Genomic DNA, 14065 nt, shown 5'->3' with positions numbered 1-14065 from the left:
GTAGCTACTTAAACAACATTAACTACTTATTAACTACTTAAACTACTTAAACAATAAAAACAACATTAAATAACATTAACTATATTAGAGTTGCCTCTATGGATGCTTTTTCTGGAATATGAGCCGTTCTGCTCAGTGGTAGGGTGATCCTGTCAATGAGCAGAGCCACCGCTAATTTGGGCAATCTCAGGGATCGCACGAATTTTTGGAAAGATGACCTCTGTCCATAAACAGGCCTGGTCTCCATAGAGAACCAACCAGTTTGAACAGCTGTCAGGCCAGTGAAACATTATCAAAATGAACTAATAAAAGGCGAATATATTGAAGCTTGGGCAACGCCTATGTCTTTTAAGTAGTCCACACAAAGGCAACTCGGTGATGCCAGAGGAATGTATTTCTTCAAGCTCTCTGGTCAACTTACGAAACTTTCACAGTTTCTACATTCGGCTTGGAAATAATGCTGGATCTAATATCCACTTTGCTTATCTACTTGAATATTACTTTTCATCATCTACAAGTTAACAACTAGAGGGAGCTTTAAGTCCAGTTTATGTTTTATGTACACTTTACTCGGGAAATACGATTTCTGTGTTATTTTGATATGCGTTCTGCAGGTAATATGTTAGCGATCTTTTTCTGAACGTACGGATAACATGACAGAACAATAAATCCTTTTGTTATTCTAAACAGTAATACTGTTTAATACAAAAAAAAAAGAAGTGATTTTTTTATTATAGAAATATAGTGCTTTTTAGCAATCCTGCCTTTGCCTGTATGTTCCTGGTTTGTGCTCGATTTGATGTATATTTATGCATGACAGGATGGCTGAATAGTGATTATTATGTTTCTGCGTTATTGAGATGCCCGTGAATAGTAATCAAGAAAACATTCAGGTTTCAGTAAAACTCTATCATAACAAGCAGAACTATATTTAGAAAAAAGTCAGCAGTTGGAATTGAAGAAAGTACAGGAAGATGGTGTAATGTTAAATCTGGTGTCAGACAAGGATGTACTTTCTCCCCTCTGTTATTAATTATCTATATGGATCACATTATGAAGGAAAATGGTAGAACATTTTGAAGCAGACTTGTAGTGGATTTATTTAAAAGTATAACATCATCTGCATAAAGTAGAACTGAGATTAAACCTCACATCAAAATTGGAGAATGTTAATCTCAGTTCTACTTTATGCAGATAATGTTATACTTTTAAATAAATCCGCTACAAGTCTGCAAGATTCCCTGACTAAATCGAATAACTGTTGTAATAAATTTGGTATGAAGGTCAGCAATAACAAGACAAAGACAATGAAAATAGGTAGCAGCATTGAAAACATCAACTACGTTGTGAATGGAGAACTTATAGAACAAGTATAAAACATTTCGTCTATCTAGGCACAATTTTTAGTGAAGATGGTAAATTAGATATTATTATTACTGACACTTCAGGGAGTCTAGAGACTCATCGAGGAAGGACACCTACTCTACATCTCTCTGTCTCCACCACCTACAACTAACCGCAACTACGCCAACGGCATCTACCTCCTGCCACCACCACTAATATTTCCACAGACAATCACAAACATCCATGCCCATGGCGGGATTCGAACCTACATTTTTTTTTTTTGCTGGAGAGCGTATACGCTAACCGTTCGGCCAACCAGGCCAGCAAAAAAAAAAAAAAACCTGACACCTCCAGGGAGTCTAAAGACTCATCGAGAGAGGGCACCCGTTCTACAACTGTCTCAATTCACCAATTACAACGAACCGCAACTACACCCATGCCATCTACTGACCAGTACTTGTATTTTCACAGACAATTACAAACATCTATGCCCACAGTGGGATTCGAACCCACAGCCTTTTGCTGGAGAGCGGACATGCTAACCACTCGGCCGACCAGGCCGGTGGAAATATGGAAATAGACAACAGAATCAACCAAGCTGGTAGTATGGTAGGAAGTCAACTGAATAAATTTATATGGAATAAGAGAGAGAGATTAGTCAGAACACTAAATTAGCTGTATACAAAACAGTGTTCAAACCAGTTTTAACTTATGGATCTGAGAACTGGTTTAGAAATAAAACACTTGACCAAAGATTAGAGACAGATATGAGAGAGTTCTGAGAAAGATTAGTATAGTGAAGCAGATGGAATCAATATCAGTATCACATAAAAAATGAGGTTATTTGGAAAGAACTTGCCATTGTTAGCATTCAGGAATGTACTAGTAGAGCTAATCTCAGGTGGTATGGTCACTCAAACAGAATGGGAGAGGAAAAGTTAGCAAAACAAGTGTTCTTTGCAGTTTGGCAGGGAAAAGACCGAGAGGAAGACCAAGATGTAGATGGATCGATACATTAAAAAGTGCCATAGAAGATGGAAATAAGATCTGATAATGTTGGAGTCTTGACAGATAACAGATTGATTTTTAGGAAAATTGTTGATTGGAGTTAGTAATGGTGTAAATTTTTTATGTGGTACTATCATAATTACTTGAGGGTACATGTCAGGAATTTGATGATGTTTTTTTTGCATCTTAACAACCCCAACAGCTACATGGATAAAATATATCAAAATATATATGTTGTATTCATGTTATTTCTGTAATAATGTGAAGAGAGTGTTTGAGGGAATGTGGATTACAGAGGTTGGAGGATATGATAAAATAGTAAATACGATAGAGAACTTCAAGTTAGTTAAAGGATTCTATCAGATTAATACAGAAGGAATTATAAAAAAGAGTGGGTGCTAAGATTGGAAGAATGAGAGGCCATATCCAGAAGTTGTATAAAGATGTGGTGAAGATGGGTGTGAGGAGTAGATTTTTAACATGGAGAGTTGTTGGTGAGTGGAATAAATTGCTGTAGTGCATTGTGAATGCAGGGAGTGTAAATAACTTCTAAGGTCATTATGATACACATGTTGCTGGTTGAGTGGGCCTCCCATGATGAGTAATGATAAAGTGGAAAATTTTTATTCTTTGAAGAACTAGCATGTTGCTTTTAGTGAGATATACACATGCACTTGTATACACAATGAATTTATGAAAAACAATGGAATAGGAATGGAAAAATGTTAAAAAAATGAAAAAAAAAAATACAAAGGTAATAATAGTGGAGGAGAGAAAGAATTGAAGTTGCTAGTTTGAATATGTAAGCCATAGCAATGAGAGAAATCCTTAGGCATGCAGTCCGAAGGCTCATTGTGGGAGACCCACAATGAGCCTTCGGACTGGTATGTTGAGGGTGTTGGATCCCCAGTTGAAGGCTGAGTGTCTGCCTTGGTTATGGACACATCTTCTGATGTTATTATCAGATCCAACACCCTCAAACCCCTCTATAACATGTTTCATGTAATTATCCCATAGCAACTGTATAAATCCCACTTCCATTTTGCCATGCTCCCTTTCCTCCCTCCAATCGATGTCCCATTAGTTAAAGCCTCCCATAATAATTTTCAGATTACACTCATTGATCTAATCTACTGATACATGGCATCTACATCTTCCTGTTCCCCCCCCCCAGGCTATAGCAGCACCCAGTAACATATTTTGTCTGTTTGTCGCTATTTCACACCAGACAGCCTCAAATGAACCATCTCCCTCAGACCTAAAATCCTCTTTAACTTCTAATTTATTGCCCATTTGACATATGGTTTAAATATGTTGAAAGTTTATTTTTCATTTGGTTAGACTATAATAAATTTAGTTTAATCCTTTATCCAAGTGTGAGCAAACAAAGTTTGCGCCTGAAAGTATCTTCAGGACTGGGGTAAGGTGGTACAACACTGGGAAACTCGGTGCAAAGGTGGAGCAAGCTAACATCACTCCTATCTCAGTATCTGCCATATTGCAAAACACATCTTGCAGATATGTATAATGATATGCATTAAGGGAGGGCCACTCGGAGTAGTTTCGACCTTTATTGAGGTCTCTTCAGTGGGAGCCAGGCCCAAGTGGAGATACCAGGCAGAAGCATTAGCAAGGTCATCTCTACCTATAGGAGTTGCCAAACGGTGTGCCACCTTTTTATTAAATTACTCTGGATTTAGAGAAAGATGTTGAAAGTTTATTTTTCACTAGGTTAGACTATAATAAATTTAGTTTAATCCTTTATCCAAGTGTGAGCAAACAAAGTTTGTGCCTGAAAGTACTTTCAGGACTGGGGTAAGGTGGTACAACACCGGGAAACTCGTTGCAAAGGTGGAGCAATGTAACATCACTCATATCTCAGTATCTCCCATAATGCAAAACACATCTTGTGGATATGTATAATGGTATGCATTAAGGGAAGGGCCACTACCCAGACTAGTTTCGACCTCCCCCCCATCCTCACAACAATATGGACTTATCAAGACACTATACAACAGGTCTAATCTAATCTGTTCAAATGACAATGCCCTAACCATCGAACTAAATCACATCCTTAACACTTTATCAGCCAATGGCTATTTGGCCTCATGTCTCTGATACACTCCTCTCCTTAACACACTTAAACAACCAACACCCCAGAATCAAGTTCACCCTGGAAAAAGAGGAAAACAATAGACTCCCATTCCTAGACACACTAGTCACCCACCAAAAAAAATCCAAAAAAATACTGAAACCAGTAAACCCCCCCCTCCCTTTCTCCCTCCCTCCCTTCACAACAAAGATTACTCTAAATCCATCACCATGGCTCCCACTGAAGAGACCTCAATAAAGGTCGAAACTAGTCTGGGTAGTGGCCCTTCCCTTAATGCATAACATTATACATATCTGCAAGGAGATGTGTTTTGCATTATGGGAGATACTGAGATAGGAGTGATGTTAGCTTGCTCCACCTTTGCAATGAGTTTCCCGGTGTTGTACCACCTTACCCCAGTCCTGAAGATACTTTCAGGTGCAAACTTTGTTTGCTCACACTTGGATAAAGGATTAAACTAAATTTATTATAGTCTAACCAAGTGAAAAATAAACTTTCAACATCTTTCTCTAAATCCAGAGTAATTTAATAAAAAGGTGGCACACCGTTTGGCAACTCCTACAGGTAGAGATGACCTTCCTAATGCTTCTGCCTGGTATCTCCAGACATTCAAGATGGCGGAAGATGAATAACTGCATGATGGTTGTTGTTGCGAAGAATGTTTTTGATTTCACTGGTGATTAGTGAGTTTTAGATTTTGTGAATGTTCTTTGATAGCGGAATACAAGGTAAGACTTTGACTTTTATGCAATTTTCCGGCCTTTTCCCGTTCTCTTCGTCATTATAAATATTTCTCAGGTAAGCATATTTGAATACTTTTAAACATGAACAGTTTAAGTCCTGACGACTTTGTCCAATCTCTGGATAAGAAGCTGGTGCTCAACCTTCTCAAAAAACTGTTGAAGAAATTTAAGGTAAAGTGGCCAGGGCTTCTAAACCTATATTCAGTGACAGATAACTCCACAGAAGGGGACAACTCAACACCAGTGAAAGAAGGGAAGATGAACCTGATAATCTCTGCTCCCACACCAAAAGACGATACTGAAAGTCACGCTCGAAAAAAGCGAAAAACAGCAGAGACTCAGATAAATGAGGGGATGGAAGAAGATGCCCCCAACACTGACCTCCCCACACTCAATAATGAAAAAGTTCCTCGAATTGTGCTACTGGAAAAAGAACGATGGACAGCCCTCAGGCCTATTATGCAAAACCACCAAATTGCATATTCATGGGCAAAAAACATAGACGACGGAGTTAAATCCAGCCTGCCACAGTAGGCGACTACAGACACCTCACAAAAACCATGGATGCGTTAGATATTAAATATCATACTTACTCACTGAAGTCAGAGAAAAACCTAAAAGTTGTACTCAGGGGAGTAACAGAAAACATCTGCACAGATGAAATAACTGAAGACCTCCGCCTCCACGATCTCCCACCTGTCAAAGTCAGCAGAATGTTATGGGCCAACAAGAGTCCAATGCCCCTAGTACTCGTAGAGATACCCAACACACACAACAACATAACGATCTGTGGGCTGAAAATCACAACTGAGCCACTAACGAAAAGTGCCCCATCAGGCTAGTGCCACAGATGTCAGAAGTATGGACACGCACAGAAACTCTGCAGAGCAGACTACAAATGCCTCAAATGTGGGCAAAACCACCCCCACAGCAACCTGCTCAAAACCCAGGACCTCACCAGCCAAATGCGCGAACTGTGGGGGCCCCCACCCGGCAAACTACAGAGGCTGCAGTCATTACCCTAAGAATAAAACAGACAACAAAAGGAAACATCTCTCAACCCTGCCCACAGGCACCAGAGTTGATGGCTCCCCAGTTGCCTGATACCCAACAAAATACCATCTCTCACAAATGGAAAATACCAACAGTCTGGAAAGCCACCATCGAAGCAGGACATACGCCGAAGTAGCCTGCTCATCTAAAAATATCCAGCAGGACCAAATTCTTCCAAACATGACAACAGTCATCACAGCCTCATTGGCAAACATGCTTCAAGACTTCAGTAAGTCAAACCCTTCACTAAACTCCACAAAAAGATTTCTAAAAGAAACTCAAACCATATTAATGCTTGTTAATGAATAAAACTAGATTACTCCCAGACTCACTACAGATCGCCGCTTGGAACGCGAATGGCCTAAAAAATATGACACTGGAGCTTCAAGAATTCTCTCACAGATACAACCCTGATATCATCCTAATTAATGAAACTAATCTAAGACCTGCAGACAATCCAAAACTGAGAGGCTACACACTATATAGAAATGACCGACTGGACTACAGAGGCGGTGGTACAGCCATATTTATCAGGCACAATGGAATACTCCCCCCCCCCAACCTCTAACCTAGAACTCACTGGTGTCGAAGTTCACACAAACTCAACTAGAAGACTTAAAATCTACGCCGCCTACAACTCCCCTTCTAAGACCCTGCTATTTTCTGACTTGGATGCTGTACTAGGCATAAATGAATCCATCATCGTCGCTGGAGACTTAAACTCCAAACATCCCTCCTGGAACAGCAGAACCACAAATAAAAATGGCCGTATCCTCTTCAGCTACACAGGATTAAACAACGCTGTCGTAACAGGACCCACCAAACCAACCCACCACAGCCCAATTGGCACAGCCGACATCCTAGACATCGCCATCCTACACAACATCAAATACCAGCACAGCATTCAAGCACTGAACGAATTATCATCAGGCCACAACCCAATCCTACTTCACTTAGGGAACAAAGACCAGTCACCTCCCCCCCCCAAACCTCCATTGTCTAGGAGAAACTTAGGAAAGTGCTACCAGAACACATTAGTCCAGTTCCCCATATAAAAGCCAAGGAAGAAATAGATACGGCAATAAAGAACCTCACTAATCAAATCAATAAAGCCACAGTATCCACGATTACCCACAAACAAAACCGTCTCCTGGAAGAAATCATGGACCTAATAAGGGAAAAAAACAGATAAAGAAAAAGATATCACAACCCTCATGCTCCCCAGGACAAAACAGCCCTCAACAGATTAAACAAATCTGTCCGAGAAGCTCTCCAGAACCACAGGAATCAACAACGGGACAACAAGCTCACCTCCATCTCCACAGCAGATCATTCCATATGGAAATTCCTAAACAATCTCAGGAACAAGCGCAAATTCCCCCCCCCCCCCTCTGCAAGCAGAATAGCACCTTGCATACACAGATGCTGACAAAGCCGAAGGCATAGCAAGAAACCTAGAGAAACAATGCAGTCCTGCATATGAGAACCTAAATATCAGCCATGTATACAAGATCTATCGTAAAGTCAGGTTCACAGTAAATCATCCTGATGTCAATCCAAGCCCTATAATGCCTACCTCACCTACCAAAATAATCGGCATCATCAACCATCTCAAGATCAAAAAAGCCCCATGTCCTGATGGCATCACTAACAAAGTCATCAAGGCACTACCACACAAAGCCGTTGCACATCTCGCAAACATCATAAACTCCACCCTCAAATGGCAGCACTTCCCCCAGTCATGGAAAATAGCTGACATCGTCCCAATTCACAAACCAGGCAAAGACCCACACCTACCTGAAAATTACCGTCCCATCAGCCTGCTATCCAACTTAGGGAAAACAGCAGAGAAAATCATCCTCATCAGACTCCAAAATCATGTCAACCAACTAAATATCATTCCACAAGAACAATTTGACTTCCGTCAAAATCACAGCACCACCCAACAGATCCATAGATTGGTAGAATACATCACCACAGGATTTAATTGGAATCAACACACCATCTTCCTAGACATCTCAAAGGCCTTTGATAAGATCTGGCACCTCTACTCCTCTACAAACTTATCATCGCTAACCTTCCACTAAACATGATACACCTGATCAAATCATACCTCTCAAACAGGAGGATGCAAGTCAAAATCAATCAAACAGTCTCAACCCAACAGAAAATCCTTGCTGGAGTTCCTCAAGGATCACTGCTATCCCCGATCCTGTTCAACATCTATATGGCAGACATCCCTCAAAATCCTCTCACATCCACCATCGCCCTTTATGCAGATGACACGGCTATACTAGCCAGATCCTGCCAACCACATCTCGTTACCAAAAAACTACAAGACACCATCCTGAATCTAGAAAAATGGTTTTCAGACTGGCGACTACAATTAAACCCCCAGAAAAGCACAACGATACTCTTCACAAGAAGACAAGCATCCCCCAAAGGAGACATCACCCTGTTCAACTGTAAAATTCCTTGGAAAACTGAAGCTAAATACCTCAGAATACTTCTCGATAAGCGATTATGCTTCAACAGCCACATCAAGAGCACATGCACCAAAACTTCAAAAGTTATCACCCAGCTATACCCCCTGATCAACAGACACAGTGAACTAAGCTCAAGAAACAAAATTCTACTGTACAAGACAGTGATCCATCCTACAATTATATACACCTCCCCAGCCTGGAGCCTTACCTCCAAGACAAACATCCTCATGCTACAAAGACTACAGAACAAGTGCCTGTGAATGTTACTGGATGCCTCGTGGTTCATCAGGAATGCCCAGATCCACCGGGACATAAATATCCCCTACATCTCTGCACTACTAATAGAAAAATTCTTTATGAAGATATCTACACATCCAAACCAACTAATATAACAAGCCAGAAAATATGACAGTAATGACCACTGGAAACATAAAAGACTGAAAACCATCCTAACACTCAACGACAACCACTTCTGTCTACTCAGGGCGAACTAAAATAGCTCACATATCTCTCCCATCACTGCTCCCGAAACAGACAACAGGGAATATGAAAAGCATCAAGTTTTACCCTCTGTGTCATATATGTCCTACTTCCTGGTATCTCCACTTGGGCCTGGCTCCCACTGAAGAGACCTCAATAAAGGTCGAAATTAGTCTGGGTAGTGGCCCTTCCCTTAATGCATAATATTATATATACATATCTGCAAGGAGATGTGTTTTGCATTATGGGAGATACTGAGATAGGAGTGATGTTAACTTGCTCCACCTTTGCAATGAGTTGCCTGGTGTTGTACCACCTTACCCCAGTCCTGAAGATACTTTCAGGTGCAAACTTTGTTTGCTCACACTTGGATAAAGGATTAAACTAAATTTATTATGGTTTAAATATGGTGTGTAGCTAATATTTATTAAGCGCTCTAGATATCTTCTCAGATGTGCCTGGAATGTATGGGATGGTAACAGTTTTGCTTTAGTCTTGTGTGATAGGCAATGGAGGGAATTTCTGGGAAGCATTTAGATTTTTTTTTTTTTGTTCTATCCTATAGGGATTATAGCCATTGCCTAAGAAAGTATGATGCAAATGATGAGTTCAGCAGTAAGAGTATTGTCATTGGAACAGATAGCTCTAGCTCTCTGTCCCAATGACAATTGGAATTAGTGTTTTTAGGATACCATACTGTTGAGATGAATGATGGTGTGACTGTGTGTAAATATCTCCCTATATGTGTGTTTTCTGTAAACAGAAAAAGATAAGGAACCATCTGGAAGTTGTGTGATTAGTGTATCCAGGAAGGGCTGACAGTCATTAGCTTCCTGTTCCATTGTGAAGTGGATTTTAGGGTGTTGTATATTTAAATACACTAAAAATGTATCCAATGTGTCTGGACCATGTGGCCAAATAGCAAACACATCATCATCATAGTGTAGCCAAACCGCTGGTTTGAGAATAGCTATATTCATAGCTAGCTTTTCCAAGTGTTCTATGTAGAAATTGGCTAGATGGGGAGAAACTCTCATCCATTCACCAAAGGACAAACTCTCTTCTTTATTACATCCAGGAGTTTATGAAGTGTCCTGTTCTTGTGACCTGGCTTATTATGGACAGACAGGAAAAACTGTTGACATCTACCTTGGTGAACACAAAAATACATCTGGCACTATTGTTAAGGCAAAGTCTGGTCTAACAGACCATTCCTTGGATACCCCTTCACACAGGATCAAATGGAAGAAAACAAAAGTGCTACATTGTTTTTGGATTCAACAGCAACTTTAAAACATACTCCAAACCTCAACAAATATGGCCCTATAAATTTACCAAAAATCTTGGAGACAATCATTTTTATTAATATTTGTTTTCTCTTTTTCCAGCATAGATGGTACATAATTGCAACTTTAGTTACTTGTGTTGTCCATTATAATTTTTCAAACTAATTCATGCTGGATATAATATCAGTTAATAAGTTAATAAAAATTAATTATTTTCTTATCATTCTGTGTTGTAATGAATATCGTGAAAATAAATTAACAGGTATTATTATTATTATTATTGCATCCTCCATGGAGTTGGCTGACTCATTGTGAGAGGTTCATTCAAATGACAACATATCTGGGGAATGATTCCTTTGATAATAGATTGAGGGTTTGCAAATTGGAATTTGATTAATATGATATAGGCCTTGTGTATATAATTGTTATTTTGGTCTCTCACAGTGAGTCTCTGGACTCCATGGAGATAATAATAATAACTTTGTGCACATATTGGTCACCAGGTTTTCTTAAGTATGAGCAAATAAATGATTGAAGAAGATCCACATGTGAATGGCCAAGATGGTGACTAATCTGTGGAATGATTCATATGAGAATAGATTGAAGGTTTGTGAGTTGGAATTTGATTGATAGGAAGGAAAGTGTTGATAGTATGAGTTACTGAAAGTGTTTTATAAAACTTGGTGCTGAGGAAATTTTTCAGTGCATGATTTGGAGGGGGAAGGGCAAGAATAAGAGAGAAAATGAGAGCGATGCATGAAAATTCAGTAAAAGTGTGGTTAGTAGTGATGTCAGGACTATATTTTACACTTGGAGAAAGGTGCAAGATTGAATTGAATTGCCAGAGTTTGTCATCAGTGCTTTGTCAGTAAATGAGTTCAAGAAGAGCTGTTATAGGCATTTTGTGAATAGAGTTAGCCTGGCCCTCTTGCAATGAGTTTTCAGACTTCATATGCCGATACCCATGTGATGATGAGAATAATAACTGCAGCCCACAGATTTTTGTATGCTATTTAGAAAGTAAGTAGACTCTATTCATAAAATATTTGGCTGCTATTTGTAGCAAGCTTTTTTTAATATAACATATCAGCCATCCTAGGTCTAGGTTGAGTGATATGTTATACTTCATAAATTAATTATTCTTATATTCATAATTTCACTTTTGTATACTGAGAGCAGTTGACTTTAAGATAAAAAAAATATAATTTCTTTCATGTATAACATACTATGCAACCTAGCAACAAAGCTTAGTTACATTTTCACTATATTATTTCAGGAAATTACAACGTACTAGGATATACATTAAAATAAATTTTGATATATTTCTATATTTCGGCAACGTCACGCTGCCATTTCAAGAACTTAGGTACAAGATACGCGCACACAGGCACAGCAAAACAATAAATGAGCAAGAAGTATGAAGTTATTATTTCTCCTAAAGTCCTGATGGTGCCCTCTAGCGGGCAATGTTGGTATTCTTGGGCGATTGGGCTGAAGGTCTTCTGATGTAGGTTTCCCAAATTTGAGGAAGTCTCATGCAGCCAAATTTGATGACGTTGCCGAAATATATTAAAATTTATTTTAATGTATATCCTAGTACGTTGTAATTTCCTGAAATAATATAGTGAAAATGCATAACCAACGTCTAAGCCTTTCCACGAGAAAAAGCTTAGTTACAATTATGTCAAATCAGGAGTATACATTATATGTATACTCCAGATGCAGTTCAAATGCAGTAATACATTATTTTGCTTTGACTCTATTGAAAAGTAATTTCTGCCACTAAGTTCATAATATTTCCAATACGCTGCCTATTTAGGAGATCTCAGTAAAAGTCAAAACATGTCTATGAAGTTTTTCAACACAGTGTTGCTTCTTAGGAAACATGTTTTACATTATAGACATCTGCTTTTCAAGATGTGCATTATATCCACTCTTATTTGTCATTATGTGGATCGTATTATGAAAGAAAGTGGCATTAAACCTGATATTAGAGTTGGAGATATCAAACTAATTAGCTTTTTGCAGCTGATGTACTCCTAAATACATCCATTGTTCAGGAGTCTCCAAAATTCTCTAACCAAATTGAATAACAGCTTAACAAATTTGGCATGAAAATCAGCAATAAAAAGACACCAAGTGTATGAAAATAGGCAGGAACGTAGAAAACTTCAGCTACATTCTGAATGGAGAGCCTATAGAACTAGTAAAATATTTCATCTATTTAGGCACAGTTTTTAGTGAAGAGGGTAAGTTAAATCTAGAAATAGATAACATAATAACCAGAACTGGTATGGTAGAGAGCTAGTTGAATAAATTTATAAGGAATAAGAGAGATAAATCAAAACACTAAATTAGTAGTATACAAGACAGTGTTCAAACCAGTTCTAAGTTATGGAATAGAGAGTTAGGTTAGAAATAAAGCACTTGATCAGAGATTAAAGACTACGAATATTTAGGTTCTTAGAAAAACTAGGGACCTGAACAGATGGCATCAGTGGCAGGATTATATTAAAAATGAAGACATTAGGAAGGAACTTGACACTGTTTGCATTCAAGAATGCAAACAGTGACATAATGACATTCTTGAATGCAAGGACTAATCTAAGGTGTTATGTTCACTTAAATAGAATGGGAGAGGAACGGTTAGCAAAACAGTTGTTTGATGTCAAGATTTAGAGACCCAGAGGAAGACAAGGTCTAGGTAGATTGATTTAGTCAGAAGTGCCTTAGAAGAACAAAATGTTAGATATGACAATATTGGAGTATAAATTAAAAATACCAAGAAATTATATACTTGGTTTAATCCTTTATCCAAGTGTAAGCAAACAAAGTTTGCACCTGAAGTATTTTCAGAACTAGGGCAACCGTATATAGAAGCTAATGACTTCACATCACTTGCCTTAGTAGTCTTAGAAGTCATTAGCTTCTGTATCCGAGTTGCCCCAGTCCTGAAAATACTTCAGTCACAAACTTTGTTTGTTACACTTAAATAAAGGATTAAACCAAGTATATAATTTCTTGGTGTTTTTAATTTATAATATAACCAAGTGGAAAAACTTCCAACAACTGTCTCTAATCAAGAGTATTTTAATAATAAGGTGAGACCTTTTGGTTACTCATATATGAAAATATGACTTCTGCATTATTTCAACCTTAGAATCACCTCTAGGTCTGGTTCCTACTGATGTGCCTTTATGCAGAAGGGGCCCCTTTCTGTGAGATATAAGTAGCTCTGCTTGGGGGTAGGTTTTTGCCTGTCTCTGAGTGGAGCCACTGCTGAGTTATGGTTCTGCTCCGTGGTGGGAGTGAGCCTGCCACTGCTGAGGATTCTCTCCTTGGCAGGGTGGGACCTGTCACTGAGTGGAACCACCACTGAGTAAAATGATCCCTCGGATTACTTGCACTTGCTGTTTAGAGTTATCTGGCGGATTATCTGAGTTTTGGAGACTTCCCTTCACTTATATAGTGAAACTGGTCTGGGTTGACACTTTCCATAATGCACAGCATTATACATGTCTGTAAGGAGATGTGCTTTGCATTATAGGATAC

The 14065-nt window shown here is 38.8% G+C and overlaps 1 protein-coding gene across 1 annotated transcript in view; it reads left to right on the top strand.

Moving 5' to 3' along the window:
• The first annotated feature begins 552 nt into the window (after positions 1-552).
• The window catches only part of FIG4 (polyphosphoinositide phosphatase FIG4), a 362814-nt gene continuing 349301 nt past the window's right edge, over positions 553-14065 (top strand). Inside the window, exon 1 of the mRNA XM_090408874.1 lies at positions 553-614. The gene's annotated coding sequence lies outside the window, so the exon portion shown is untranslated. The remainder of the gene's footprint in view (positions 615-14065) is intronic.

The sequence above is a fragment of the Typopeltis vanoorti genome, chromosome 19 (genome assembly GCF_054136105.1).
Source record: "Typopeltis vanoorti isolate ZY-2024b chromosome 19, IOZ_Tvanoo_1.0, whole genome shotgun sequence".
NCBI classification, from domain to species: Eukaryota; Metazoa; Arthropoda; class Arachnida; order Uropygi; family Thelyphonidae; genus Typopeltis; species Typopeltis vanoorti.
The sequence above is the reverse complement of the archived record's forward strand: the minus strand, read 5'-3'. Positions and strand labels throughout refer to the sequence as shown.